The 27,202-nt window shown below is 38.8% G+C and overlaps 1 protein-coding gene across 10 annotated transcripts in view; it reads right to left on the reverse strand.

The window, feature by feature from the left end:
- The window catches only part of HERC1 (HECT and RLD domain containing E3 ubiquitin protein ligase family member 1), a 118,270-nt gene extending 91,277 nt beyond the window's left edge, over positions 1-26,993 (reverse strand). For 7 of the 10 annotated variants that reach the window (XM_064456685.1, XM_064456680.1, XM_064456684.1 and 4 more), the window contains exon 1: positions 20,307-20,433. The gene's annotated coding sequence lies outside the window, so the exon portion shown is untranslated. Of the gene's footprint in view, positions 1-4,705; positions 4,724-20,306; positions 20,434-26,655; positions 26,674-26,916 lie in introns of those variants that run through there. The other 3 variants (XM_064456679.1, XM_064456678.1, XM_064456677.1) reach the window with 3 other exon arrangements.
- Positions 26,994-27,202: the final 209 nt, after the last annotated feature.

The raw sequence follows: 27,202 nt of genomic DNA on the forward strand, positions 1-27,202 counted from the left end.
CTAAGGTAAGCTAGAGATTGCCTTAAAATCCATGTCAGAATGTTAAACAGACACCAGGACAGATGGTTTGACTGCTAGAGTGGCACATTATATAGATTCTATTAATTCAGTGAATAGACTTTTCAGAGCCTAATACATATTACAACTATTCCAAGTAAATTTACAGTATCCAAAATTATGTATTACATTATATTCAGGTATCATATAATGTACATCTTTGAAAATATTCAAAGCTTTTAGGACAGCTTTTTAAGGAAGGGATCACTAATGATATTGGGGTAAAGAGAAAACAATAATGCCACAATGCTGCTTTACCAGGAAGGCTCAAATTGGTTGCCAAACCAACCTGACAGCTTACAACATTCTTTCAAATCAAAGCATTCAATTAAATTGAGAGATCATTTTTTGCTGACAATTCTAGGAAAAAAAAACCCCACACATTATGAATTGTGACACTTTTACGTGGATTCAAACTCACTGATACATTATGATGGAATTGCTACAATATACCTGGGAATCCTACCGTTAAAATGGGATTCTTCAACCACATACCACAAAGGTTTTTTTGGCTAGCACTAGCCCCTGGAATACCTCTCCTTTCTGACTTTCACACTACCTGAACTCAAGTCAACTTACTTAGCTGAACGGAAAGATCCCTTGCTATTCCCCCTGCAGAGATGCAGCAGGGTCAGAGTTCCACACAGGTGGCCTAAAACCTCAGTTACAAAATCCATGTGTGAAACTTTGAATGCTTTGATATTAAACCATTTATATGTTGGCTTAAGTGAAAAGTGTGTTTCAAGGTTTACAATTAATTCAACAGGAATGCATTTGTTGTTCACTGTTTTAAAATTCAAAATCTAAAATAAATCAACAGGTGGAAAAGTTACACTGAAATTACAGAATACCAGACCCTTTTGAAATTTAATCTGAGTGCATCAACTTTCAAACTGAACATAGCAACAAGTCCTCTTTGATGACTTTCAGAAGGGAGAATATAGTGTTAGAAAAGCAGTATCTTCTTTACGCAGTCCTCCTTTTGGGATGATGCACTATAGGTGTATGGCATGGACAGTATGGCAAATGTGCCTATGGCTTTGTAGCTCCCCAATGCTCAGTCACTGCAAACCTCTTAACCATACTACTCAAAATGAAAGTGTAAGCTATTTTAAAAAAAAAAATCAGAACTATAATCTTGTCTCTTCAAAAGCATACAGTATTATTTAGACAGATGATGCTGTGATAAACTACTCCCAAAAATTAAGGTGGTAGAAGTTCATAGAACTATATGACAGGAAGACAAAATTTGGAAGTAAAACGGGAAAAAAATCAAGTTAGCTTTTAGTTAAGCTTTTAGAGATCTTCTCTATCTTGAAACAAATAGTGTAATATTTTGATTAATGAGTTGGTAAAAGAATGACAACACAAAGTGCAGAAGCACCTCTATCACTGTAGATAAGTGTGTCACAGGGGAAGAACCATATGTAGGTGAAAAGTAGTAAGATGAATAGCTTGAAATTTAATAGTAAAACATGCAAGCTTATACAATTACAGAGTAAAAAAATCTCCCATATAGTAGAAAATCTATTATTTGGAGATTCAAAAGTAGAACCACAGTGAGTCACAGAAGGATCATGAGTCATCATGAAAGAAAATATAATCCTGAGTAGCATTAACAAGCACTTCAGAATAGTTAGGGAAGGTTAGGTAAGGGAAGCATTTTTACACAATTTTATAAAATGCTGATCAATTGGATTAGCCAGCTGGACTTCTGTCACCTATATCCTGAACTCATTAAAGATTGACACTGGATCATGCAGAGAAAGATTATTCCTCTAATCTACCCTAACAGAGAATCTAGCCTGAAGGTACAACTAGGAGTGTGGCTTTTCGGCAGAGCAAATCAAAATAAACAAATACAAAATGAAAATCAAATAAAATTAAATCTGGTCTATGAACACAGCAGAGAAAAACGGGGGTGACAGTGGCTAAGTAAGCAAAAGAAGAATATGTGCATAAGAATATGGGCGTGAAAAAGTCACAAATTAATTTAAACCGAATGACTCAAGTTTTTTCCCTGTTAAATTCTGTAGCGAGTTTCTAATAGAAATATCAAACTCTCTTGAAACAGAGTATAATAAATTCTTATATGTAACACAGAGAATTTTTCTAGTCTCATGTTGTCATTCTACTGGGAACACATTCATTTCAGGCTAACAAAAATATATTCCCTGAAGAGATTTCTGTCACGAAAAGAAATCCTAAGTAGAATCATAGCATGCTTAGGGCTGGAAGGGACTTTTAAAGGCCATCTAGTCCAACCCCCCCCTGCAGTGAGCAGGGACATCTTCAACTAGATCAGGTCGCTCAGAGCCCCGTCCAACCTGACCTTGAATGTTTCCAGGGATGGGGCATCTACCAGCTCTCTGGGAAACCTGTTCCAGTGTTTCACCACCCTCATTGTAAAAAATGTCTTCCTTATATCCAGTCTAAATCTACCCTCCTTTAGTTTAAAACCATTGCCCCTTGTCCTGTCACAAGAGGCCTTGCTAAAGAGATTGCCCCCATCCTTCCCATGGTCCCCCTTTAAGTGCTGGAAGGCCGCAATAAGGTCTCCCCTCAGCCTTCTCTTCTCCAGGCTGAACAACCCCAACTCTCCCAGCCTTTCTTCATAGAAGAGGTGCTCCAGCCCTCGGAGCACTTTTATGGCCCTACTCTGGACCCGCTCTGACAGTTCCATGTCCTTTTTGTGCTGAGGAGTCCAGAGCTGGACACAGTACTCCAGGTGGGGTCTCACCAGAGTGGAGTAAAGGGGCAGAATCACCTCCCTCGACCTGCTGGCCACACTCCTTTTGACGCAGCCCAGGATATGGTTGGCCTCCTGAGCTACAAGCGCACATTGTTGGCTCATGTCCACCTTTTCATCCACCAACTCCTTTTCTGCAGGGCTGATCTCAATCTCTTCATCCCCCAGCCTGTATTGATGCTTGGGGTTGCACTGACCCAGGTGCAGGACCTTGCACTTGGCCTTGCTGAACCTCATGAGGTTCTCACAGGCCCACCTCTCCAGCTTTTCTAGGTCTCTCTAGATGACATTCCGTCCTTCTGGCATGTCAGCTGTACCGCTCAGCTTGGCATCATCTGCAAACTTGCTGAGAGTGCACTCAATCCCACTGTCTATGTCATTGATTAAGATATTAAACAGTACCGGTCCCAGTACAGACCCCTGGGGGACACCCACTTGTCACTGGTCTCCATCTGGACATTAAGCCATTGACCACCACCCTCTGGATGCAACCATCCAGCCAGTTCCTTATCCACCAAACAGTCCACCCATCAAATCCACATCTCTCCAGTTTATGGAGAAGGATGTTGTGGGGGACCGTTTCAAAGGCGTTACAGAAATCCAGATAGATGACATCCATCGCTCTTCCCTTGTCCACTGATGTAGTCACTCCATCACAGAAGGCCACTAGGTTGGTCATGCAGGATATGCCCTTAGTGAAGCCACACTGGCTGCCTCAGATCACCTCCCTGTCCTCCATGTGCCTTAGCATAGCTTCTAGGAGGATCTGTTCCATGATCTTGCCTGGCACAGAGGTGAGGCTGACAGGACAGTTGTTTCCCAGGTCCTCCTTTCTACCCTTGATGGGCACAATGTTTCCCTTTCTCCAGTCCCCAGGGACTTCACCCAACTGCCATGACTTCTCAAATATCATGGAGAGTGGCTTAGAGACTCCAATTCCCTCAGGACTCTGAGTTGCACCTCATCAGGTCCCATAGACTTGTGTATATCCAGGTTTCTCAGGCTGTCACAAACCTGATCTTCCCTTACAGTGGGAGGGGCTTTATCCCCCTAAGTACTCTGCAGCAAGAACACAAACCTAAATTTGTTCCAATTTTGCAATCTTTGGAGTCATAAAGTAAATTAATTGGGGTTTTTTTAATTTATTAAGCGCCTAACGCTGTCGTAGTGACCACTTTCTCACAGACAGATGAGGATGTATGGGGGAAGAACGGTCCATATAGATGCAATAATGCACAGCATTTCTTTGTCATAGTAACATCCTACCATAGTTCACTTCTTCCAAGTACTATAGAATTGTATTTTAATGTTAGTAACCACAGTTTTAGTTTACCTAGTTATTATTTTTAAAGTACACGTGAGCAGCATTTATTTAACAGGCAAGGTAATTCAAGATTTAGGTCTGAAGAACTAAAAAACAGCAGAATTGATAAGCATATCCCAGCATTATGATGATTTATGTCTGCATTGAATTATACAATGGATGACCTTGCTCTCATGTTCTGGTATTTTATAAGGATAAAGGAGATTAACCTATTGGAGTAACTTTTCTGACAAAAATGCAAACTGCTTTAGAGTCCACATCTCTCACATAACAAGAAATTTCACAGACCAAAAAGAAAGGAAATACAACTGATTACTCTCCCAAGAATAAAGCAATGACTAGAACTCCTATACTCTACATATTGTTTAGAGCTTAGAAGCGGAAGATGTTAGTATTCTTCAAAAATATTATTCTAACCAAAACCATTAATATATGCCACTGATACCCAAAGGCAAGCTGCTGCCGAGACCAGTGTTTGCATGGTCTAGAAGTGTTGGCGTATGTGAGACTCAGCTGAGATACAAGCAAAGCTTGTATCAGGGTAGTTTCTTAGCAGAGTGTATTATATCAAGTACCATGTTGATGCAGTCATACTGTTTACAGGATCCAAGCTAGTTCACATATCTTGCTGCAGCATGTGTCATAAAACTTTTCAGTCCATTTCTTCTCATTTTTTCCTTTCATCTTGCAATTTCAGGCTGTTCTGTCAACACTTAAGAATAATTTTAAAAAAAGGAATGCAATATGGTTTTGGAATAATTATGTTTTGGTATTTCCAACTACTTAAAAATGAAGTGAGGGCTTCATTGCCAGATCCTATACATAGTCCTGGATCAGAACCATGGCGTGAGTAGGAGAAATCTATAGAAGAGCGTAAGAGCAATGTGCATTGAGCATTTCATTGTTATATGTGCTCCACAGATTTCAAAGACTGTCTACTTTGTTGTCCTATTTTTATTGTTCACTTGCAATGTAGCAACATTTTAGTATTTCTGTACTTTGCAACTGGATTTAAGATCCTTTTTACTGCCTTCAATTTCTGTATTCAATAAAATGAATTTTTTTAATTCTTGTTTTCCTTGCTTAATATTTTAACCCTCATAAACAGTATTTTCAGTAGACAGCTTTTGAACTCAACAGTGAAAACATAAACCACAAGAACTACATGTATGTGAAGTAACAATGAAGTCACTAAAATAAACATTTCTTAGTTACCATTTATACAAAGATCAAGTACTGCAAAAGTAAAAGCATTGATAACGTGACCAAAAACGCCTAATTTAAAAAAAACACCCACTGAGCTTGAAAAACCTCTCACATACAAGAACACAGACTGATCACAACTAGTTGAGTCCAGGGTTCGTCTAAGTCTGAGAAAATTTTTTAAAATTAATAAATAAAATGAACGCTCTGCTCCCAAAGAGACACTTCAGTTATTAATTTTAATGCTGGTAGCAGTTATAACTTCAGTTTTTTCAAGAGGATTCTTGCTGTTAAGTGTAAATTTTGTCAAGCTAACTTACAGCTTAATATGCAAAGAGGCTTTTTCAAAGCAAAACAGTGTTTTTAAAAGAAGTGCTGTTTAAAGTAACCCACAAATGCTTTACGTCCTATTGTACAAAACAAATTTGTTTGACTGCTGTTTTATAATCATTAATCATGGACTACATGGGTTCTGAAAGATCAGTTTCTGTTCTTTGACCCTTCAAGTTCTAACGCATTACAATTTCACTGAAAAGTAATATAATATTCTGAAGGAGAGGTTGGTGTTCTTTGGCAGTTTGACCCCTACTTGATCTAATTCAAAACTAAATCTTGGGGTGGGGGTGTGTGGAGGGATTCCCTCTGCCATCTAGTAAGAGGATGTGCTTGTCACAGCTGTAATGACTGTAGTGCTACAGGTAACATATAATGCAATTTTGCTCTCCCTCAGACTTGACATTTCACACTTTTAAAAAACAATTTTAAAAAAAATCAGAACTATACTACAGCTCTTCTGCCAATATACCTGCCAAAATATACCAGCATACCCTGTGCTGCTTAACACCTGCTTTTATTCCAGCCAAATTTTCTCAAAAATAGATTAGCCCCTTCACCAAAAGCTTTATTTGAGCTTCAGTGAGCCTTGCCCAAGTAACTTCAGTTGTATTACAGGGGACGAAATCCTTACACCTCTAACACATGAAAACTGGAGCCACAACTGTTAACTAGCATTCAGAGGCAGTGAGCATTCTTTGCATTTCATACTAGACACACCTTCTGTTTACTCACACTACAAAACACACAAACAGCTCAGCCTCCAAGTGACACAGATAGGTATTACTACATCCAGGACCTTGTTCTCATTTGTCAGGAAAAAAGGATTTGCTAACTACTGTTTGATCTGAATTGCAACTGTAACAGCCAATTAATGCAAGTTTCCAAATTCTGGTCTTCAGTGACTAAGTGCCTTCTCAAGAGGCAATACCGGGGGATCTAGCTACATTAAGAAGTTCTCTGAATACCGACTCATTCATTTGCTTTATGTTATACTTACACCAGCTATTCTTCATTCAGAAATTTCAAAACTTGCTCATGTGCCTCAAAGGTGTAAATACTGCTTGTTTTCCTGAAAACTGATAGATTTTCTTTCTGTTCCCCTTCTACGTACCTCTAAAAATAGAGGCTGAAGCTTGAATCTGAGCTCTTAGTAGGGACCTACTGCAGCTTTCTAAAGAAATACATTGGTCCATCTTGAAAATAACATTCTGTTTGATGTGACCAGCAGCAATCTTTAACTGGACACACCGATGGCAACGAGCTGATTTGATATAATCCTAAAAATGCTCTATGAATACAAATGCAAATTATCTCTATCTCTGTGTGGAGTACAAGCTTGGTTTATAATTGCTTTAGAGCATGGGCAAGGACATCTTATTTCTTTTTAAGTGCAGGCAAAAAGAAAATACATTTGATTTTGAACGACCACGTGAACGTATTCACTGATGTTTTACTGTATCTAACCACTACAAGGTCAGCTGACAATGTAGAAGGTACCAATTCCACAGCATGGGCCAGTGTGTGGTCCCACCAACTTTCTGAACAAGCTGATTGTATGGCAGATCATATGGCCAAGCACAAAGGGAGAAGGCAGAAACATGTGACAAGAAGTGGAGAAAGCAAGTATTTTTCTTTCAGTAGCAGCAGCGCAAAACTAGAACAGCCTAAAAGTACAGCAACAGCTTTATAAAAGTATTTCAACACTGGAGCACTGAAACCACTTGGAATTACAAGTTCCAAATTCAAAGTTCCCAGAACTTTCTGGGCTTTCCAGTTTAAAAAAAAAAAAAAAAAAAACCCAAAAAAAAACACCCCACACCAACGAAACCACAAAACACCAACAAAACCGCCCCCACCAAAAAAACAAACCCAAAACCCAAACCAAACCAAAAACCAGCAAACCCAACAACAACAAAAAAGATCTTTTTGAAATTGCAACAACTGTTCCAAAAGAGCCCTACTACATTTTGTTATGTGCTTATATTTCATATTTTAGGACTCCAAATAGAGAAAATATTCCTTTCAGCAATCTGAAAATAACTTATCCTACCATCAAATCACCAGCCAGCATTTTAGTGTAGTAAACCTCCAGGCTCTCACTGGTTCAAAAAAGCGAGGATTTAACGAAGACGATGTCTTGAACATTACCCATTGTGTAATTTCCAGATACATAACAAAGTTTTAAAATTAGAATTATTAGAGAAATTTTTTATATTTTATTTTATATAAAAATTTCTCTGTCCAGCACCAGGTGGAGAAAAATCTGCTCATAATGACCAAACACTAACAACAAAATTACTCCCTTATTCCTTGTTCTCTCTTCCCCCTCAGAAAATAAAAACATGACAGTGAGAATTTGCAACACAACCCATTTGTCATATCTTTTAGAACCACAGTTCCTGTTAGGCAAAAAGCCATTTTGCTCGAGTAAATGCCCACATATATTTTACTGTTACTGATCAGTAAATCAACTAAAATGGACTTAAAACTCATAGCTGAACAAGAATTACAAGACAGTCTGACCAAATTTAACATCTATTTCAACAGCTTAGTCTATGGAACATTTAGGACAAAATGAAAATATCAAACCCTAAAAAACAAGTTCTATGTATCCCAGGTGTAGATTGTTTTTCAAAATAGCAGTGGCAGCAACTTGAGCTGCAGTAGAACAAATCTGAAGGTAACTAAGACTGCCTTCAGAGCTTGTTTCCTAACTCTGAACTCCAAGCTCTTTGTTATAAAGTTAGAAACGAATCTGGAAAACCTCCACCTAAGAGTTGACTCTGAGAAAAAAATAATAATTCAGGAACACATTTAAGTAAATGGAAACACTAAGGAAGTGTAGCTGACAAAACTTTCTTACACCAGGAGTAAAGAAGAAACATGAAAGAAAGTAAAGCAAAGATACAAGCATGAGACTACCTTCAGCAAAACCCAGGGCAAGGTCAAAGGTCAACTGCATTCCTTACAAACACTATTTGGACAAAAGAATCTGGATAACTCTTATCCAACTTCGTGCCTGCCAATAAAGTTTTTTCATTAACAACTGCTAGGAGGAAGATGCAGAAACCTAGTGATACTACTGGCAGTTCCAAAAAAGAAAGAACTGCTGCTGAAGAGAAGATGAAGGAAAAGGCATTTGTCCACCACCCCCTCAGAAACTACTGTTAAAGCTGGGGGGAAAATGATGCTTAATAGCTCTGTGAGTCACAGACAGTGCTGCAGACTCTACAACTGAACTGAAGAAAAGGCTCAGAGTCATCAAATGCTCTACTGGAATATTTGCAAAGCTGCAGAACAAAGTGGTTATCCTTCAGTTTAATTGGGACACTAACTGCTGGTTTTTTCTCTTACCTATACATGAAAGGGAATGAGAAGAACTTAAAAATCAAACCTATGAAAACAAAAAGAACATAATCAAGGATTTGTGTTTTTTCCTGAACTAAGAGAGTAGAATATTTAAACAACAAACAAACAAAAATGCTTTAGAGAGCCTTTTAATGTTATAAGAAACATGGAACAAGGTTCTTTTTCCTTTCATCAGTCCGCCATTTAAAATTCACCCAAAGATGAACCTACATCCTCCAAAGCCACACCTCACTACATAATGAGTGATCACCCCTCTATGTTCCAGGTTCTGTGTTTTTATGCAATAAACAGCTACCTCTTCTGGTCTATTCATGGTTCTCCCCATTGTGTAAACAAACTAACACCAAATATACAAATTACCTCATGCTACTAACACTCAAATTCTAAGCTCAGGATGAAGTCTTCACATCTTGCAATAATTAGTAGTCATAAAAAGAAGATAACAGGCTGCATTTAAAAGTCAAATAAATCAACTTACTGGCAATTCTAAGCATTATGAAATTATAATAATTAAATGGTTGGCATGCATTTCCACATGGCCAAGAACTCAGAGAGAATGAGAGTTTAAAACAAAATTAATTTCCCCTTTTCCATATATTTCAGTTTACCTATTTACTTACACGGTGATTTTAAAGAGACAGTGTTTGCTGCATCTAGGAAAAAAACAAGCACAAACCTAAAAGCCTGCAAGTTTTGACAGCAAGACAGAGTAAGCGTTAATAATAATTAATACATTTAAGATTTTTCCTTTTGAATTAAAATATAGAGAAAAAGAGGAAAGTTGTCATATTTCAGGGAAGAATGCAGTCTTTAGTGGCCTAGCACATATTTTTAAAAATTTTAAATTATTCGGTGTTATTAAAGAGTTTGGTTTTCTTAAATAGAAACTAAGTTCAGCCTGAAACCACCATCTACCTCTTACAGATCACTTAAAATATTCATTTTTTACACATAAGCTTTCCTAAAATAGCTAATAAATCACACATATTAAAACATGAAAGGCCTGTTACAAGTAATCATTAAATATAAGAGAATATTGAACGAATGAGCTTTCAATTAAGATTAAGTTTATATCACTAAAGAAATAGGGCAAACAGTAAGTGCTTTTACTGAGGAACACTGCATATTTTCTTAGAAAATAAGAAAGAACTATCCCTATATCTTAAATAAGAATAAAATAAAAGACTGGAGATGCATATAAATAAATTTACAAGTTATTTCCACGAAACAAATAAATTATGAAGCAATAAAAATATAAATACTACTACTTCTCTTTGTCACCACAGGAATTTAAACACTCAGAAACAGAAAGAGGAACTTGATCTTGCAATTAATCCCAGCTTGTTTATTTTATATATACAGAACACCAAGCCACTGACTGCATGAATGCATCAGCAATACCCTAACATAAAACTGACTAGAAGATATAACAAAATAGCTATTCCACTATGTTTCAGTATTTTTATATATTTTATATATATGTATATCTATTTTATATATTTATATATTTCATTATTTATAGTATATACTACAAATATTTCAGTATTTCATGTATATGTGCCTGAAGCACAAGTAACTTCTGTGTAACAATTATTTCTTTTCAAAAGTGCAGTAATTCTTTCAAAATGTCACAGTTAACATCAAAGTGAAATTATTGGGAAAATTATGTTAAATGTATTTTTGTGTTTGTATAATGTGCCATACAAAAGTTAAAATGGGACTGGAAAGTAACTAAGCTTTCCAGCCACTTACCACCACATTACATTATCTACAGAAAATGTAGATTTTTTTCTAGAAGGGGAACAAAGCAAACACTAAAGAGTTCTCATAAATCCACTTGGATGCTCAGATATGAAGGCTGCTAAATCTCTAAGAACAAGTGTTTTTTCGGTTTTTTACTACAGCTTCTGGAAACCAAGTTTTTAGCTCCTCTCACTTTGAAGTAAGTGGGACAGCTTTGATCAACTTCAAATACAAGTATAAGAACAACTCACTAGAGGGGAAAAAACATTTAAAAACAGTAAGAGAAGGTCTCACCTTCAGCACAGTCAAAGGACTTTGGAAAGTGCAGCAAATATTCCTATATTCCAATGTCGGGAATAATAATTAAAAACGGACTTCAGTTTGGGGTTGAAGGTCAAAGCTTGTAAGGTTATAAAGATCCCTTTTCTGAGCTGAGCAGGAAAGATTGGCCCTGGATAGAATGTATACACAACTTCCCGGAAGGAATTTCCGTAATATTCCCTTTCCATGTCAGTTTGGAAATAATGGGAGATATTTGAATTTGTCACACAAGATCTGCCTCCACGCAGGTGACAAATTTATCCTAATATAAGCGAACAGGAAGCTCCCTTCTAGGGTTCAGATTTAGGGAATACAAAAGAAAAGATTACTGAGAAGGTGCTGAGTATAGATCTAGGAGAAAGACTGCTGTGATAAATTAAAGGAAGGTGGAGATGGGACAGAAGCTATATACAGTGATTACAGCATAAACTGTAGCTTATTTTTGAGGGAAGAACAAGAAGTTAAGGAACAGCTCTGGGCAACTCTAAATAGAAAACTCTAAATTCCTGTAAGAAGATATTTAAGTATGAGAGTCAAGGCAAGAAAATGTAGAAGGCATTTTTGTTTTGTTTAAAAGAAGGCTGTACAAAGGATCATTAAAAAGTGGAAGACAGGAATATTATCTTACTATTTTAAAAAGTAGAGGGTGTAACAGCACTATTTCCCAAAAAAACATGTTTTGTTTTTTCACTCCTTAGCACACACATTCAGCTTATCAACAGACAGAAACCACCTAAATGTATGGAAGGGAGGTTCTACCTCATTGCTAAATGCAGTAATCATTGGTATTCCATCAAGAATTTCAATAATAATAAAAGCCCACAAATAAGAAGGAAGAAGTTACAACTGCTGCCCAGACTGCTAAAAGGAAAAAATGAACAATCAACTCAGAAATGTAGCTAAATCTTCAAGTATATACCTGAATCTTCCTGCTCAGTTCTTATTTTACAACTTCGCACTTTCCTTCCTGTGTACAAGGTCCAAACAAGTAAACATTGTCATCCAGGGATGAAAAGCAAAACTGGTCTTACATAAAGTGTTGTCAAATGGACACAGTGAACAAGGGGAATATATTTTAACCTAATCTTCAGGCATCACTTGTCACACTCCACGGAGATTTTCAAATCTACAAAAATCATTCTTCAGCTAACACAATTATAAGTTTAAAAGTTTCCTATGGCTCATGAAAGTATTTCTCTACTACTTTTCTCTTAAATAGTAATAACACTTCCTGCTAAGCATACCTGATTGCATTTTTGCAGTCTGCTGCTCAAACAGAAAGCAGGGTACAAATCTTCCATTTACTTTTTTTTTTTAATTGTTTCAAAATAAAAAACAGATTTTTAAGAGATTTTGCAAACATTTATTTACAGCAATCAAAAATACGGGAAACACTGTGTCTTGTAAAAGGTCCATCTCTGTAACACAAGTATCTCACCATGAGTTATACAACTGAGAAAGATTCAACTACCAGGTCATCATTACAAACTACTACAATTATAAACGTATACAAAACACCAAAGCCTCTTACCTGAAAATTTAGAAAATGCTGTCGTCATCACCTCCTCAGAAAAAGCATGGCATGTCAGCCAGAGAAATAAGAGGAGAGACTCATGTGTTGTAGGAAGCAATATTATGACTCAACAGTAAGTTAGTACAACGTTTTGGGAAAGAAAAAGCATAGATATTTTCACTTGTAATTACAAAAAAATTTGAGCAACTCATTTTAGAATAGTAGAAGAATGAAATTTAACATTCTATCCAAATTCTACTTCAGCTAATTTTATTTCTCCCTACAGCGTCAACTGAATAGAACGTAGGATTATTCACTCGCTGTACAAATAATGTACTAGGTATAATGCAATTAAAAACAGCTTCAACAGCCTACCCCAAAGCTAGAAGATATGTGGGAAGACCCAGAAAATTACTTTAGTACTTATAAAGCGTTAAGTTATAATATCCTGTAACAAAACCAGGATTAGTTTCTGGAAAAGTTAAAATATATATTAGGAAGGTAATGAATAAAACATCTAAGTATGATCCAGAAGCTTCTGAATTCTGGAAACGTGAAGACAGCACCACTTGATTAACCACAATCTGCGAATCAATATGCATAAAATGTGATGCAGTATCTTCAGTCACTATGAAGAAAATACATTTTCTTAAATCAGTGACTATATACCTAGGAGATTTAGAAAGGTCAGAATTTAACAAAGCTGCATATTACCACATTTTTCTTTAACTTAGTCTGACTACAGCAGAAATCAAGCACAGACAAAAACAATTATTCTGACAGAAGCTAAGTGCGCAGACTCTTAGAACTGCTACAAAAAGCAGCTGAAAGCTTTATCTTCTGCAAAGTTCTTTAAAATCTACACCTATAAAGCTGCAATGATTACATGTCCTAAAAATCAGAAGTTTTCTCAGAGGAAAAATAAACCTCACAAGCAGTCTCTCCTCTCTGCAATGAGCAACTTCAGCAACCTTTGTAAGATGCTGGCTACATTTAACTTTATTTTATGGGAACCCAATTACAAAAGCTTGTAATACAAGAAGCTGGAAGTCTGTACAGTCAAAGGCAGGAAACCTCAAAACTAAAGAACATGCAAAAACTGGCTGTGAAACTTGCACACCTAAATTCCATTTACTGCCTCACCATGATGTTATACCACCTTTCCCCAATGGATAGGTAAAGATATTTTATAAACAGAGTGCAAGAAAGAAAAACTTTAACAAATAAGCAGATTTGTGTATTTCTAAAGGACAGAGTTCTCTGTGCATTCACCAACTATTAACTTTCTCGAGTTCACCGCAGTTTCATTTACTGTTTTCAACTTTACTATCAAGAACATGAAAAACATTAAATTGAAACAAGTAGCTTCAACTGTGCTAGAGGTATTTTTAGCATGTCACCTGGGTGGTTTCTGAAACGGATTAGAAAATTTAATATTTAAACAGATGGCAGCCAGGGCACACTACAGCTCTTAATATTGCTCAGAGTAGTTAAATCTTGGTTTGCAACAGTGAGGAATAATTTCTGCAGATGGACAAGAAAAATCAAGCTTTTTGTGGCTTACACAAAACTTAGGAAAGATTTCACAATGAGAATAATCAGGTAATTCTGCTAACTCATTAAGAACACAATTTATTCACTGCAAGTGAGACTGAACATTCAAAAACTTTCTGGGATGTTATTCTAGATAAGTTAAGAAAGCAGAAGTTCTCCATACATAGCTGATCACAGGACTGGAACAGTTAATTTATTTGAAACATGGCTGAAAATCTGATGCAATATGTTTTTATTTACTGCCTCACTGTGATAATAATACCACAATTCCATACATGTGGAACCCCTTCAAAGTTACAACATTTTAGTTTTGTAGCATAAGCACTTAGAACCCTTATAAATTATTTTGTTAATTCAAATAAATATAACATCCCTACCCGTAAATCAAAGTCTTTATTCTGTATTTAAATCTTCTAAATTATTATCTCAATATTCTGTCCAATTCCTAGTACAAGCATGACGCACAAAAAATGTGGTTATTTTATTTCTCCTCTGCAGTATCAACCGAAACCAAAGACTTTCTCTTTCCATGGAAGCACTGCATTCCTCTAATCATCCATACTATATTCTTTTGCCTTATTCCTAGTTCCTTTATTGTTATATGATCATCTATATAGATTTAATGACCTACCTGTAGCATCAGTATATATACCTGTATGGTCATCTGTATGACTCCAGAATTGAATGTGGAATTGAAGATACAGACGTACCTTGAATTTGTGCAACAGAAGGACTGATTTCTGGTTTTGCTGGGTTCCAGTCCTAACAGTTCCTAATAATATATAAACCAACATATTACCTGAACTTTTTACCATTCCAGTTTTTCATGCTTCTTACAAAACAGGCACAAAGTCCCAGTAAGAATCATGCTTCACATGCTACCAACTGTTAGAATGCAGCAATTTTTTGCAATCCTTTTTGAAGTTTTACAATCTGAAAGTACAAATGAAAAAAAAGAGCAAACTGATTTGCTTTCCTTTTTTCCTGAATATATATATGATTTTTCATATATATATATATATATATGTATGATTTAGGAGCAGATATCAGGGCTCCAAACAACATTTACAGCCTCTTTCTTGAAAGGTTAATTTAGAAACCAGGAATATAAAAAATTAATTAAAATCCTGCCTTGTCATAAGCCAACAACATAGAACTTGCAAGACGTTCCATATTACTAATGGCCAGGGCAAACTATGACAGTTAAAACCAACAGTAACAGGACATAATGTTGCCTAAAAGAGTTACTTGTTCAATATTTTACTCATGCCAAAAAAGCATTGGAGATCACTGTGCAAAGTAATGGACCTCAAATGTTCTCTTTGACCAGCACATTTACTCTATACACAGTTTTATGACAGACGTGAGGTGAATGGGAATCTACAAAAAACAGTCATGGGAAAGAAAAAAAGAAAATGATGGATTAGAAAATACTGACGCTGCAGAGGAATTACTACAAATTAACAGAGAATTGGAACTAAAGAGACAAAGAGAGACATTAGAAGCAGAAAAAAAGGAAAAATAGAGAGGTGCTAGGTAACAGGAGATGGACAGTAAAACAACACAGAAGAAATAAGCCATAGTCTCCTACAAATCTGGAGCAGCAAGATGACGAGCAAAAGGAACTAAACCAGAAAGAGCAAGCAAGAACAGCAGCTAGAGCAGATCACTCTTCACTCGAAACAGTGAATTGATTTATGTGAATTTCCGTCTCTATTGGTCACAATGTCTACTATCCCTCCTCCTTATATCAGTCTTCTGCTCCGCATATGGAAACCAAATTAGTGATATCATAATTCCGATTAATTCTGCAACCAACCATCAACTTTTCTTTCCAAACATTAAATTCTACCTAGCTTCAGAATATTTGTCTGGTAAACCATCCTGAAATTCTACTGATACTCTTCCAGATTTAGTATTCCTTCATGATTTTGGCCTCCTTTAGGATTATTTATTCATTATCAGGCCTACTACTGAAACCAGTATAACCCTATGCTTTCAGCTGGCCATAACTGGTCACTCCAGAAATCTTTTGGGAAACACACAAAAGGAGTACAAAGTTATTTTTAAGTTAATAAGAAATGAAATATATTTGCCCTTTTGCCCTTATGTTTATAAAGAAAATAATACAAAAACCTAATCATGGTTTGTGAATGTAAACCCTTATACCCGTGGGTGCTGTACAAAACCTACCCAAGCAGAAGAGAAATAAAAGTTTATTTTTACTATTCAGCAGAGAAATTTACAAAAATCAAATTAATCCATTACTTCTTCACATGCATAAAACTATACTGAAACAAAAGCTGAGACTGTCCACATATACATCATGAAAAGCAGTTACTAAGTAAAAAGAGGAACTGGGAAGCAGACACCCCCATGCATCAAATATGGATGTAAAAAAAAAAAAAAAAAAAAGAGGTAGGTTTAGATTGGATATTAGGAAAACATTTTTTATAATGACGGTTGTAAGGCACTGGAAGTGTTCAAGGCCAGGCTGGATGGGGCTGTGAGCAACCTGGTCTAGTGAGAGATGTCCCTGCCCACAGCAGTGGGGCTGAACTAGATGATCTTTGAAGGTCCCTTCCAACCCAAACCATTCTATGATGACCTCCAGGGGTGACTTAAACCTAATTATTTGATGGTCCGCTTAGCAAGTTCTTTAATCACTTCTTCCTCTAGAATACAGTGAATATGGTGTAGGTAATTCTACATTAAAATACAGTTGAGCCCTTTTTTGCTTTAATAGGCAATTTCTTATTTCAGAGAATTAAAAAAAAAACACCAAAGGCACTCAAGAGCTAGACTGCAACTTAAATGCAAAATAAGCAAAGTACATATTTTGCATTCACATTTCCATTTCTTGATTTAGAGTACTCCCAGTATAACTAAGTGAAAAAGAAACTTTTGTTCTATAAATTTGTGCATTTGCAAGGAAATGTTTGAGGATTAAATTTCTGTATTATGCAGTGCTGACAGCAAAAAAAAAAAAAAGTATTACTAGTAAGGAGGACTCGAACTGTAGGCTCTTCTTTAAACAGTAAATGAATTTCAGTTTCCAGCCGAGAACATGATTGCTTCAGCCACCTGAACATACTCCCAACTAGCTTGATGACATCAATCAATCGCAACAGGCAGTCAAGGCCAGTGAATATACCTGGCCACTTCCCAGGCCACAATTACACTTGCTGTTGACTGGCAAATTCCGTAGCCACTGGCTTCCAGGTTTGGTTTTTTTTAATCTTCAGAAATTACAAGGATTACTATGAAGTTACTATAACGCACAGTAAGCAGCTGCAGCACACTGCCAGTTACTTCAGCAGCCCTAGGAAAGTAAAGCTTCATTTTCTAAGGGCTACTTTAGATGTTTTTAAAGAGAAAACACCTACTAGATTTGAATGCTCCGTACGACTGTCAACCACTACAGGCAGACAGAAGGAAAGAAAACCTGCCAGCAACTTCAGAGTTTGAGTACTTCTGAGAATCAATCACAAGAAAGAAACATAACCAACACAGTACTCACCTTTCACTACGATGACACCAGGAAGTCAAATCAGCCATAGACAAATGCACCTTACATTTAATTAAAACATACTAGTGCAAGATAAAAATCTTGCAAGTTATACAAACAAAGGAAGATTGAGTATCTGTACAGTATGTAAATGAAGACTGTTGTATTGAAAGGATAATTACTTCGTAACAACCTATGACCAGAAGCCAAATGCCCCCTCCACCAAGTCTTCCTGAAATACACACAATTTTTGCTTCAATTACTTATTTATAAAATGAGGATAAAAGTCCTCTCTACCCCATGATAATTACAAGAATAATTGTATTAAAAACAGAAAGAAAGACTGGAATACCAAAAGTGAGTCTTAAAGTATTTAAAGCTATACTTTCTAATTTTACTACCAAAATACAAAGATTAATTTCATGTGTAGTTTTTCCTATCTGTAAAATAGTCCCACTCCAGTCATCACTGATACTTTAAAACATGCAGAGCACCCCTGCACGGTTTTCTTAAAAAAAAAAAATTATTATGGCTATCTGAAATTGGTATATTAAAGACAAAAAACAACTGAGATTTTTAGTCAGGACACTTAAATAATTTCCTAATCAACTAATATCCATTTAATTCAGTTCTGAAATAACAGAAGAAAAAGCTTTCACTGTAAACTATCTTTCAATTAGTTCAAGAATCACATTAATAAAAAAATCCTGTGTTATATTCCTACTATGCCAAGCAGTCCTTCAGCAAAAATAAGATTTTATATCCCTATTACTCTTAATTAACAATTAGATATCAATACCTCCTTTACACAGCTTACAGAAAAAAAATTTCAACACCCTCGCTCCCCCTTCAGCTTATGTACTTCCAGCCACAAAAACATGGTTATCCTTAACGTTAAAACACAGTGAACACCACATACACCATACACTTAAATAAGAACTTAAGAGCAGAGAAGAATGCATGAAATGTATACAGGTTCGTTTATACTCGGAGACAAGGAGCCCTAAGATGTTTCATTCTGAGAGGCAACTACTACATATAAATCCACCTAAAATTCCTTGTAAGTGAAAGGATACAGGACACTGGCGATGCCCTTCTGTTCTATAGCACATTAACACTGTACAGCTTTTAATCTTTCATACAAAATAGATTCCTCTTCGAATATCGAGAAGCAGTAGCAGGTATACAATCTACCTTTCCAGATTAAATGTTTATTATTTTTTTTCCCCATAACTATGTCAGACTCAATCCTGAGATCCAAGTCGTCCACAATGCCACACTCCTATGCAATGGAGAAGATGCAGTTTTAATGGGGCCTCTAACAAGAAGCATTAAATTCACTATGTATTAATTGATAGCTTTGAGTCTCTGTTATGAAGTAACAGCATAGAACACTATGCTAACCTACAAATCTGATGAAGCTCATGACATTGTATGTATACATGCATATATACGTGTACATATATGTACATAATATGTATGCATATATAGAGAGCACATGGTCCCACCTACAGCAAATTAAACAGTCCATGAAGCAACGGTTTAGATACATGACATGAAGAACAGATCTAAAACAACAAAAAATGAAGATGTTCCACCAACTTCACATAAACCTCTCCTATGTACACTGTGAAAGAAAGGGCACATAATAATAAGGTTCTGTCCCTAAAAGACATGAAAAGCATATACTTGCATATAGTAACTTGTATAAAGTAACTACTAAAATAAATTAACCGTATGCAGTTAAAAAACAGAAAACAACCCAACAAAAAAAAAAAACGAAAAAAAACACCAAAACCCTACTCACACCTGCTAGGACATCACTTCAGAATGCAAAATAAATAATCTCTAAAGTAAAAGCATACATATAATTTTTCAGTACTGCAAATAAGAACCAGCAAATAAGCCATGGGGAGACGATGCAATTCAGATGACAGATCTGGAGATACACGGAACACCTACAGTTACACATCCATGCACGCAATTAATAAAGGCCAACACGACAAATTTCAGACCAAATTTTGTGCCACCAGCCAGATCCACCTAGGATGCACGCAGCCAAAGATGCATTTAACACTTAGGGGAAGAATGCACGGCCACGATACGACCGCATTGATGAGGCTCAAAGGGAAAAAGCAGAGCCTCAGAGAACCTCAGCCGAAGCACAACCAGGATTTTGTATAGTTTACACTGCTCTAAATAGGCACAGAAAGCCCCCTCTCCTCCCGTCCCTACAAAGGAAGAGCTGCTGGACGCCCCTCGTTCTCTCCGAGTGCCCTCAACAACAGAGCACTGACATCTAAGATCTGGCCCACCTGCCTCCCCCTTTCCTCCATCTCCGCCTGCACCTTCCCCCCTTCCCAGGCGGCCGTGGCTATCGCTGCAGCCTCGCCTCCCTGCGCCCCCCACACCCCTCGTCAGCACAGGTGGTGCAGCCACCCCCTCTTGACAAGGGGGGGGCTGCAGGGCCACCCTCCGCGGCCGCGCCCCGCCCGCCGGCGATTTGTTTCGGTGGGGAGCGGCGCTGAGGAGAAGCCCCCCCCACCCCCGCCGGGCTGGCTCAGGCCTCCCACCCCCGACCCCGCGGGGGGGGGCCCGGCTCCTCAGCCCGCCGCAGCCCAGCGCTCACCAGGCAGCGACGGGAAGGCGGCGGACACTAGCCCGGCTCTTCCGCGAGGCTGGGGCAAGCGGCGAGTCCCCGCCGGGAGCCGCGTCCTTTCCTGCGGCGGCTTGTCAAAGAGAAAACATGACGCGGGAGCAGGGGGCGGGAAGGGGGGGGGAAGGGAGGCGGCCAGATCTCGCGGGGTTTCCGCGTGCGTCTCGCGAGGCGTGGCGCCGGCCGCTCCCCGCCCCCACGCGCAGGGCCGCGAGCGCCGGCGGGGGAGGCAGGCGGTGCGGACTCTCGCTCCGCGCGCGCCGGGCCTGCGGGGTGCGCACCGCGCGCCCATCGCGCCCGGGGGAGGCAGCGGTATCGCGCCCGGGGCTCGGGCCGGGGGGCAGGGGTGCGCATCGGCCGGCAGCCCAACCCCCGCCCGCCCGAGCAGGAAGGTTTCCCTGCCGAGGGGAGGCCGCAGGGTTTCCCCGCCCCGCTGGACAAGTTGCAAAGCAGCCCCCGAAGGGAGTGACGGTGGGCAGGGACAGAGAACACAGCACCTCATCCAGTGAGTGACGGGCACGGGCGTTGGCTGCCCATAGTGCCTGTGGTGCAGGTGTGTGTGCAGCACCAAGGCACCGCGGCTGCATATCAGGAGCTCCGTGAGGCGAAGAGGCTCCCCACAGGGCCATGAGGGACACTGTGGCAAGAGCCATGGCGAAACCAGGAAACAATAAGCGTGCAGAAGAAGGAGGGGCCCAGACCCATCACCCAGGGCAAGGCTAGAGCAGGGGCAGCACATGCTGCAGGAATGGCTTTTCCTCAGTCGAAATGGAAGTAGGCTGCTGACATTAGGAATGAAAACATTTGTTTTCTCAAAGTGGCAGGAATAGCGGGCAACCGTTTTTGCATAAAAGCAATCTATAAAACAGGTATGGAGAATGAAATATCTAAATGAGGTGAGGATATTGATTGGATAGATGTGTTGGAAAGTCAGTGAAAGGAAGAGAAACGGATGCTGTATGTGGGGATGGAAAGTGCAGAAAAGGCAAAACATCACATCGGTGGAGGATTAGAAGTATATTGAAAAGGCAAGCTTTGGTTTGAACAGGATAAAAACAACAAGAAATGTCACTGGGTATTGAAATTCTGGGTCTAAAATAAAGTGTACTATTGAGAATGAATTACAGACTACGATGCTGGCAGCAACAGTGACATGGCAAGTAAGACCAGTGAGAGTACACTGGCAAGAAATAAAACAATGAGAAATTTCAGTTATATCCATGTTGATTGGTTATGGTCCATACAACGGGGTAGGGATGTCATGACTGAATTAGTATACATTGTTAATGACTGTCATTAAACAAACAGGAAAAGTGACAAGAAAGAAGCAAGAAAAAAACTTCTGTGCAAGGAACAATTGCATAAGTGTGGATACATCAGCCTAAGGTAGGAATATAATGGAAGTTTACAAAGATTGGTGACATGAAATAGATGAAAAGGGAACAGTTGTTTACTGTCTCTTCCAGTAGAAGAGCTAGAGGCTAGCAAGTGGAACTGGTAGATGTCAAATTCAGAACAAGCAAAAGAGCAATTATTTCTTCATACACACGTAATGAGGCCGTAGAACACCTTGCTGCAGGACACTGTGTAGCAAGAGTTTACCTGGATTCAAAAAAAGGACTGGAAAAACACAAGGAAGGAAAAAGCAATCCATCACAGATTACCAAAGACATCTCTGGTTGAAAAATGCCCCAACCCACAGAGCACTGAAGGCCAGAGTATTTGGGGACACATTACTGCATACTTGCTCTTGCCTTTTCTTCCCTAGATATCTGCTGACGACTCTCCCCAGACGTATCGTACTGACGGACCAGTGTTCCCATCCTTACATCCTTGTCTTACAGCCCATCTTTACTGCATCTCTCCTCAGTGTAAGTCCCCCTCTCATCCCAAAGCACATGTCCTTTACAGTTTATTCTGAGGTATGACGTGGGTAGGGGATTTACTAAGGGTAGAGCTCAGGCTCCCTGGAGGGACTGTTGCACTTCTTGACACAGGTTCCAACCAAAATTAGATCGAATGACACTGACAGTTTTGGAGGCAGATCCCAGCTACTCAGAGCTCTTTATTTCACCCCCCTAAAAGGCTACCCATTGATTCATAATTCCTTGCAGCAGGATAAAACTCAAATGCTTGCTTTGAAAATAGTCTTTGACCAAACCAAGCTAAAAAACACAGACCAGAAAAAGTCTCTGTTAGCAACTTACCCAGGTAACATAAACCCACAGAACGCTTAAGACAGCCCATTTTTCTTGAAGTCTTAAGTTTTTCTTTTTAGTTTTGTACCCCTAACTGCACCAGCTAATCTTTTGTTTAAAGCCATAGTCAAATTCTGCTGTGAATCAGCAGTTTCTTTGTTGATGAGACCATCTGTGCAAACAAACATCTCCAAAAATGGGTAAATTATAAAACATTTTAAAGCATTATTTAAGTATTTAAAATATGCCTGCTAAAGAATGCTGTGGAAGAAATAAACTTTAAAAGTGAAACACACAGATCAGAATACATTAAATTCAGATCTGCCATTCCACAGAACAGAAAGCAGAATAAACAGACACTATGCAGTACTCTTCAACACGCTAACATGCCCCACACCCACATACTTATGTTAACCGCAGCATGAAGACAAACCTTATCATTAACTGCAGCTTTTTATGGCTTGCAGGCTCCACCAGCAACAAAGTATCACATCAATCCTCTTGCAATCATACCGATCCACTTGTAATACTGAGAGTCTAGGACTTTCACCTTACATCTGTGTATAGCCAAATCGCATCTGTCTGCTTCCACAGAGGCTCACTGATTTCAGAGTCTAAGTTACACTGGAGATATTATGCAGCCACTCTCCATACTGGGACTTGAGGTACCAAGAACATGAGAAGGAATCAAGGAAGCAAATTAACAGTGGTGTTCTAAATTTAAAATCTTCCTATCATTTTAGAATTTATATCTTTTTAAACATACAAGTTGACTATAATATAGACCGTTGTAATCAAAGCACCTAATTCTCTAAAATGCCTTGAAAATCTTTGCCGTGTAATTTCTGATCATTAGTGTTGGCAGTTAAAGGCGGGAGTAAGAGGGACAATTAAAAAAAAGGAAAACCCAGTTTGGTGTATCCAACCTTCATAAGGTTTTCAGCCCATAGAATGCTGCCACTGTCCCAAAGGACCACTGCAATTTATCTTTCTGAATTCTCACATGAAGCTTGTTTATTAGAAAGCAACCATTAATATTTGATAATAACCACAATCTTTGATAAGTCTCAAACATCATCTAGAAGTCAAGTGACTTCCCCAGTTTCTCTGGAAGTCCAGGAGAGCTCTTTTAGAGCTGGAGCCCCCACTGATTGGGGGCTACGCTTCCTGAGCTACTGTCTGCACTTTGAGCCAGCTGGCACTAGGGACCTCCCTGACTCAAAGAAAACCCAGGATGCCAAGTGATGGAGGATGAGGCGTGTCCCATCTCCCTGTACTAAGAGGTAAGTAACGTCAAAATTCCCAAGAACCCAAACGAAGCCAACAGCATCCTAGTCTATAGCAGTATAAGTATGTCTAAAAATAAGGATATAAATAAGAGGAACAAGATCTGCATTTGCTCTGATGTCACCTATGGCTGTCACTAGAAATCAGCCACCTCATTTGAGAGTCAAACTATCATTAAATGAAAACATAGCACTTCCATCCTTTGGAAATTGGAAAGGCTCCTGAAACTCTTTAGGGCACCCTGATGGCACACCAGAGGAAAGACCAGCCCTCCAGCCATCTACAACTAAGTATTATTAACAAGGCTGAAAATGACAAGTTGAGAAGGGTTTTATGGGAGAACCCCAGATATAGGCCAGGAAAATGTGAATCACAGTTTCTCAGTGGACAACATCATTCATCCTCTCCCCTTCCTTCACAGCAAGCATAAGCAGAAGTCTTCAAAACGTACAGATTTATAGAGTTCAGCAGGTAATGCCCCTGACTGCAGGATATTCATGCTCAATTTCTATTTCCAAGACAGTCTCCATCTTTGCTTCAAAGCATAGAGGGAGGCCAGGAGAAAGCCCATACGATTGTGCAGATTTCAAGGGAAAGGAGGCTGCAGATACTGCCTCCATTAGCTCTGTGCTCCCACCTCTTTTTAAAAACAGAAATAATCCCTCCTGATGACTGCAGATCTCTCAAGTCCCACCCCACTGGCTTTCCTCCTTCCCTTGTACCAAGGCAGATTTCTTCTAGCATTCAGCTGTACAAGACCTGTTTTACATCAATGATTTCCTATTATTCTGTGAGTTGCTGCATTATTTATTCGTTTAAAATGTATTGTTATGTAATCCCATCAAACGTACTGTTAATCTTAGGCAATGATAAGAAAGGTATGATAATGAAAGAACAGTGCATACTTTAACATCAAGTCTTCCTTTTTCTAAAACTCTTAGAAATTATCCTTTATTTTTAGTAAACACTATCCTCTTCTGATCTAGACATTATACTACGACCAATTCCACTCTCACTATTTTTGTAAGATCTTTTTGTTGTAATGCAGTGCCTAGGACAGGCCCCAACATTCAGCATCAGACTATGCTTGTTCTTAACTACTTCTCCACAATGGAGGGTAGTTTTTGATCATTACAGAAAATTGGATTTATATATGAAATCTCAATTCACTGTGTTTTGCTTTTACTGACATTTTTTTCCAGCAGACATTGCTAACACTGGCATGCCTTGCTGTTGTCATAGCAATGAAAGGAGCCTATATGTTTTTGGATGTGACTCAGAAATCATTTTATACAGAAATGGGACAATAATAGGATAATGGACGTTGAATGTTTCTGTGCCACTAGTTAATAAATAGTCAATGGGGAAAAAAGAGCCCAAACCAGCAACAAAAGACATTGAATGTAAGCACTGTGATTGGATACAAGACACCAAATTGCTACTTGTGACCCCATCTTGCAGTTAGGGCTGTGTGGGTAAATCTTCGTTACTCTTGAGCATTATTAAAATCACAGTGATCTGCCTGTACAGTTACTTTACTAGACCGGGACTCAAATAAATGCTGCTCTTAATGTTCAGAAATACATGAGAGGAGTCTTGTCCTGTGCACCATCCCAATAAAGAAAGTCTTGAAACCACCATTTCTCTGTGAGGGCTAATTCAAAGACAAGACACTTCTCTTGGCCAATGAGTTCACAATTTACATGAGGCAAAAGAAAAGTATTTTTGAGAGGCAAGTTTACCAATTAAAAGATGAGGAAAGGAGCTGTGTCAGTCACTGATCAGGTGTGGAAGAAGCAGTTGCGAACACTAAGAAAGATGACTAAAGGCAGCCTACACCAATCTATGAAGTGTCTGGAAAAATGTATTGCTAGGCTAAAAATACCATTCATCGATGTCTTCTATATGTTGCTCATCACAACGCTAGCTCTTTTCCTGTGGATCCAAGGGGAGCTGTTATTAGAACATTTTGCCTGTGCAGGGATGCCAAGTTTGGAGGCATTGAGATATATGCATCTGTGTCAGTCACTAATTTAATCTTCTGACTCATGTTCTGGAGTGACAGTTCTTCCTCATGGCACTTCCCATTCGTGCCAAGCTGAGCCATACTAACTGTTATTTATTAGAAAGCAATCTAAAGCCACATCCACCTGGCCAGCTGGCTCTTACCCCAGTACAAATCATCACTGCCACATAACCAGCACTTTCAGAGCTCAGGATTGCAGGTGGCTGTGTCACTCCCCTTCTTCTACTGTTGGATCCCAACACACTGCGAAATGCAGAGTAGGAGCCAGTCTGAAGTAACCTCAAATTTAAGATATGATTCAATCCATCACCATCTCTCCCTTTCTTTAGCTAGCTGGTAACTTTTTCAAACTCTTACAAGCCAGCGCGGTGAAGCAGTGTTCTGCACCTCAGAAATGCCCTTGGCCAAGCCAAAACAGGAAGCATGCCAGAGAACAAATGAGAAAAACACATGGGAAACAGGAGGGATTTGCAGTGGAAGACAATGAATGAGACTATAAAGAGAAAAATAAAAGGATTTTACATGAACAACTAAGTAACAACTAAATTCATAAACAAGGCTAATTCCAAGCTAATCTATGCATGAATACAAAACATCTTGAGCATATGTAGCAAGAAGGTTATTAGAACTTCAAAAGGATTAGTAATTCACATGAGCTCAATATGATAGCATCCAGCACACAGCCGAAGTGCAGCTTAACTTTTGTGTCATAATAATAATTTTATGCATAAAAGATACTAGAAAGAGTTAACAAATGTCCAATGGTCAAAGGACCATTCATAGGATTGCCTCTCCCCATCTGTACTCTTACCAGTTGTTCACAATACCTTTAAGGCCTTATGAGTGAGTTTTGGTCCTCTGCTTCTCTTAAGAACCACTGTTGTGCAGTCCTGCAGTTGTGTCCCCACTTCAAATCTCTTTAGCAATACAATTAGGAAGAGAAAAGTACTAGTCACAATTGCTTGTCCACCCCCCCACCCCCATCTTTCCTACTTAGTGAGCAAGGCGCAAGGCAAACCGAGACCTCTAGATGGAAACATGGAAAAGAGACAACACGGAGCTCTGTCATTACCTTTATGCTTACTACTGGAGCATGCAGATGCAAATAGACTGAGACTAGTTGTCCCTTTGCATTTAAAGCAAAGAGGTTATCCAGCTATCACAGCCCTGGAGCAACAGGAGCAAACAGACTGGTTAGTCTTGGCAGGACATAGGGGGATGTACTGGAGGACTGTCAAATATCGTACGCAAGAGATGAGTGCCTGTACACATTAACTTAATGCACAGTGAACTCACTGCTGTTCCAAAAAGGAATGGCCACAGTATTTGACAAGTTAATATTTACAAAGAGTTGCATC

The sequence above is a fragment of the Phalacrocorax carbo genome, chromosome 7 (genome assembly GCF_963921805.1).
Source record: "Phalacrocorax carbo chromosome 7, bPhaCar2.1, whole genome shotgun sequence".
In the NCBI taxonomy this organism is placed as follows: Eukaryota; Metazoa; Chordata; class Aves; order Suliformes; family Phalacrocoracidae; genus Phalacrocorax; species Phalacrocorax carbo.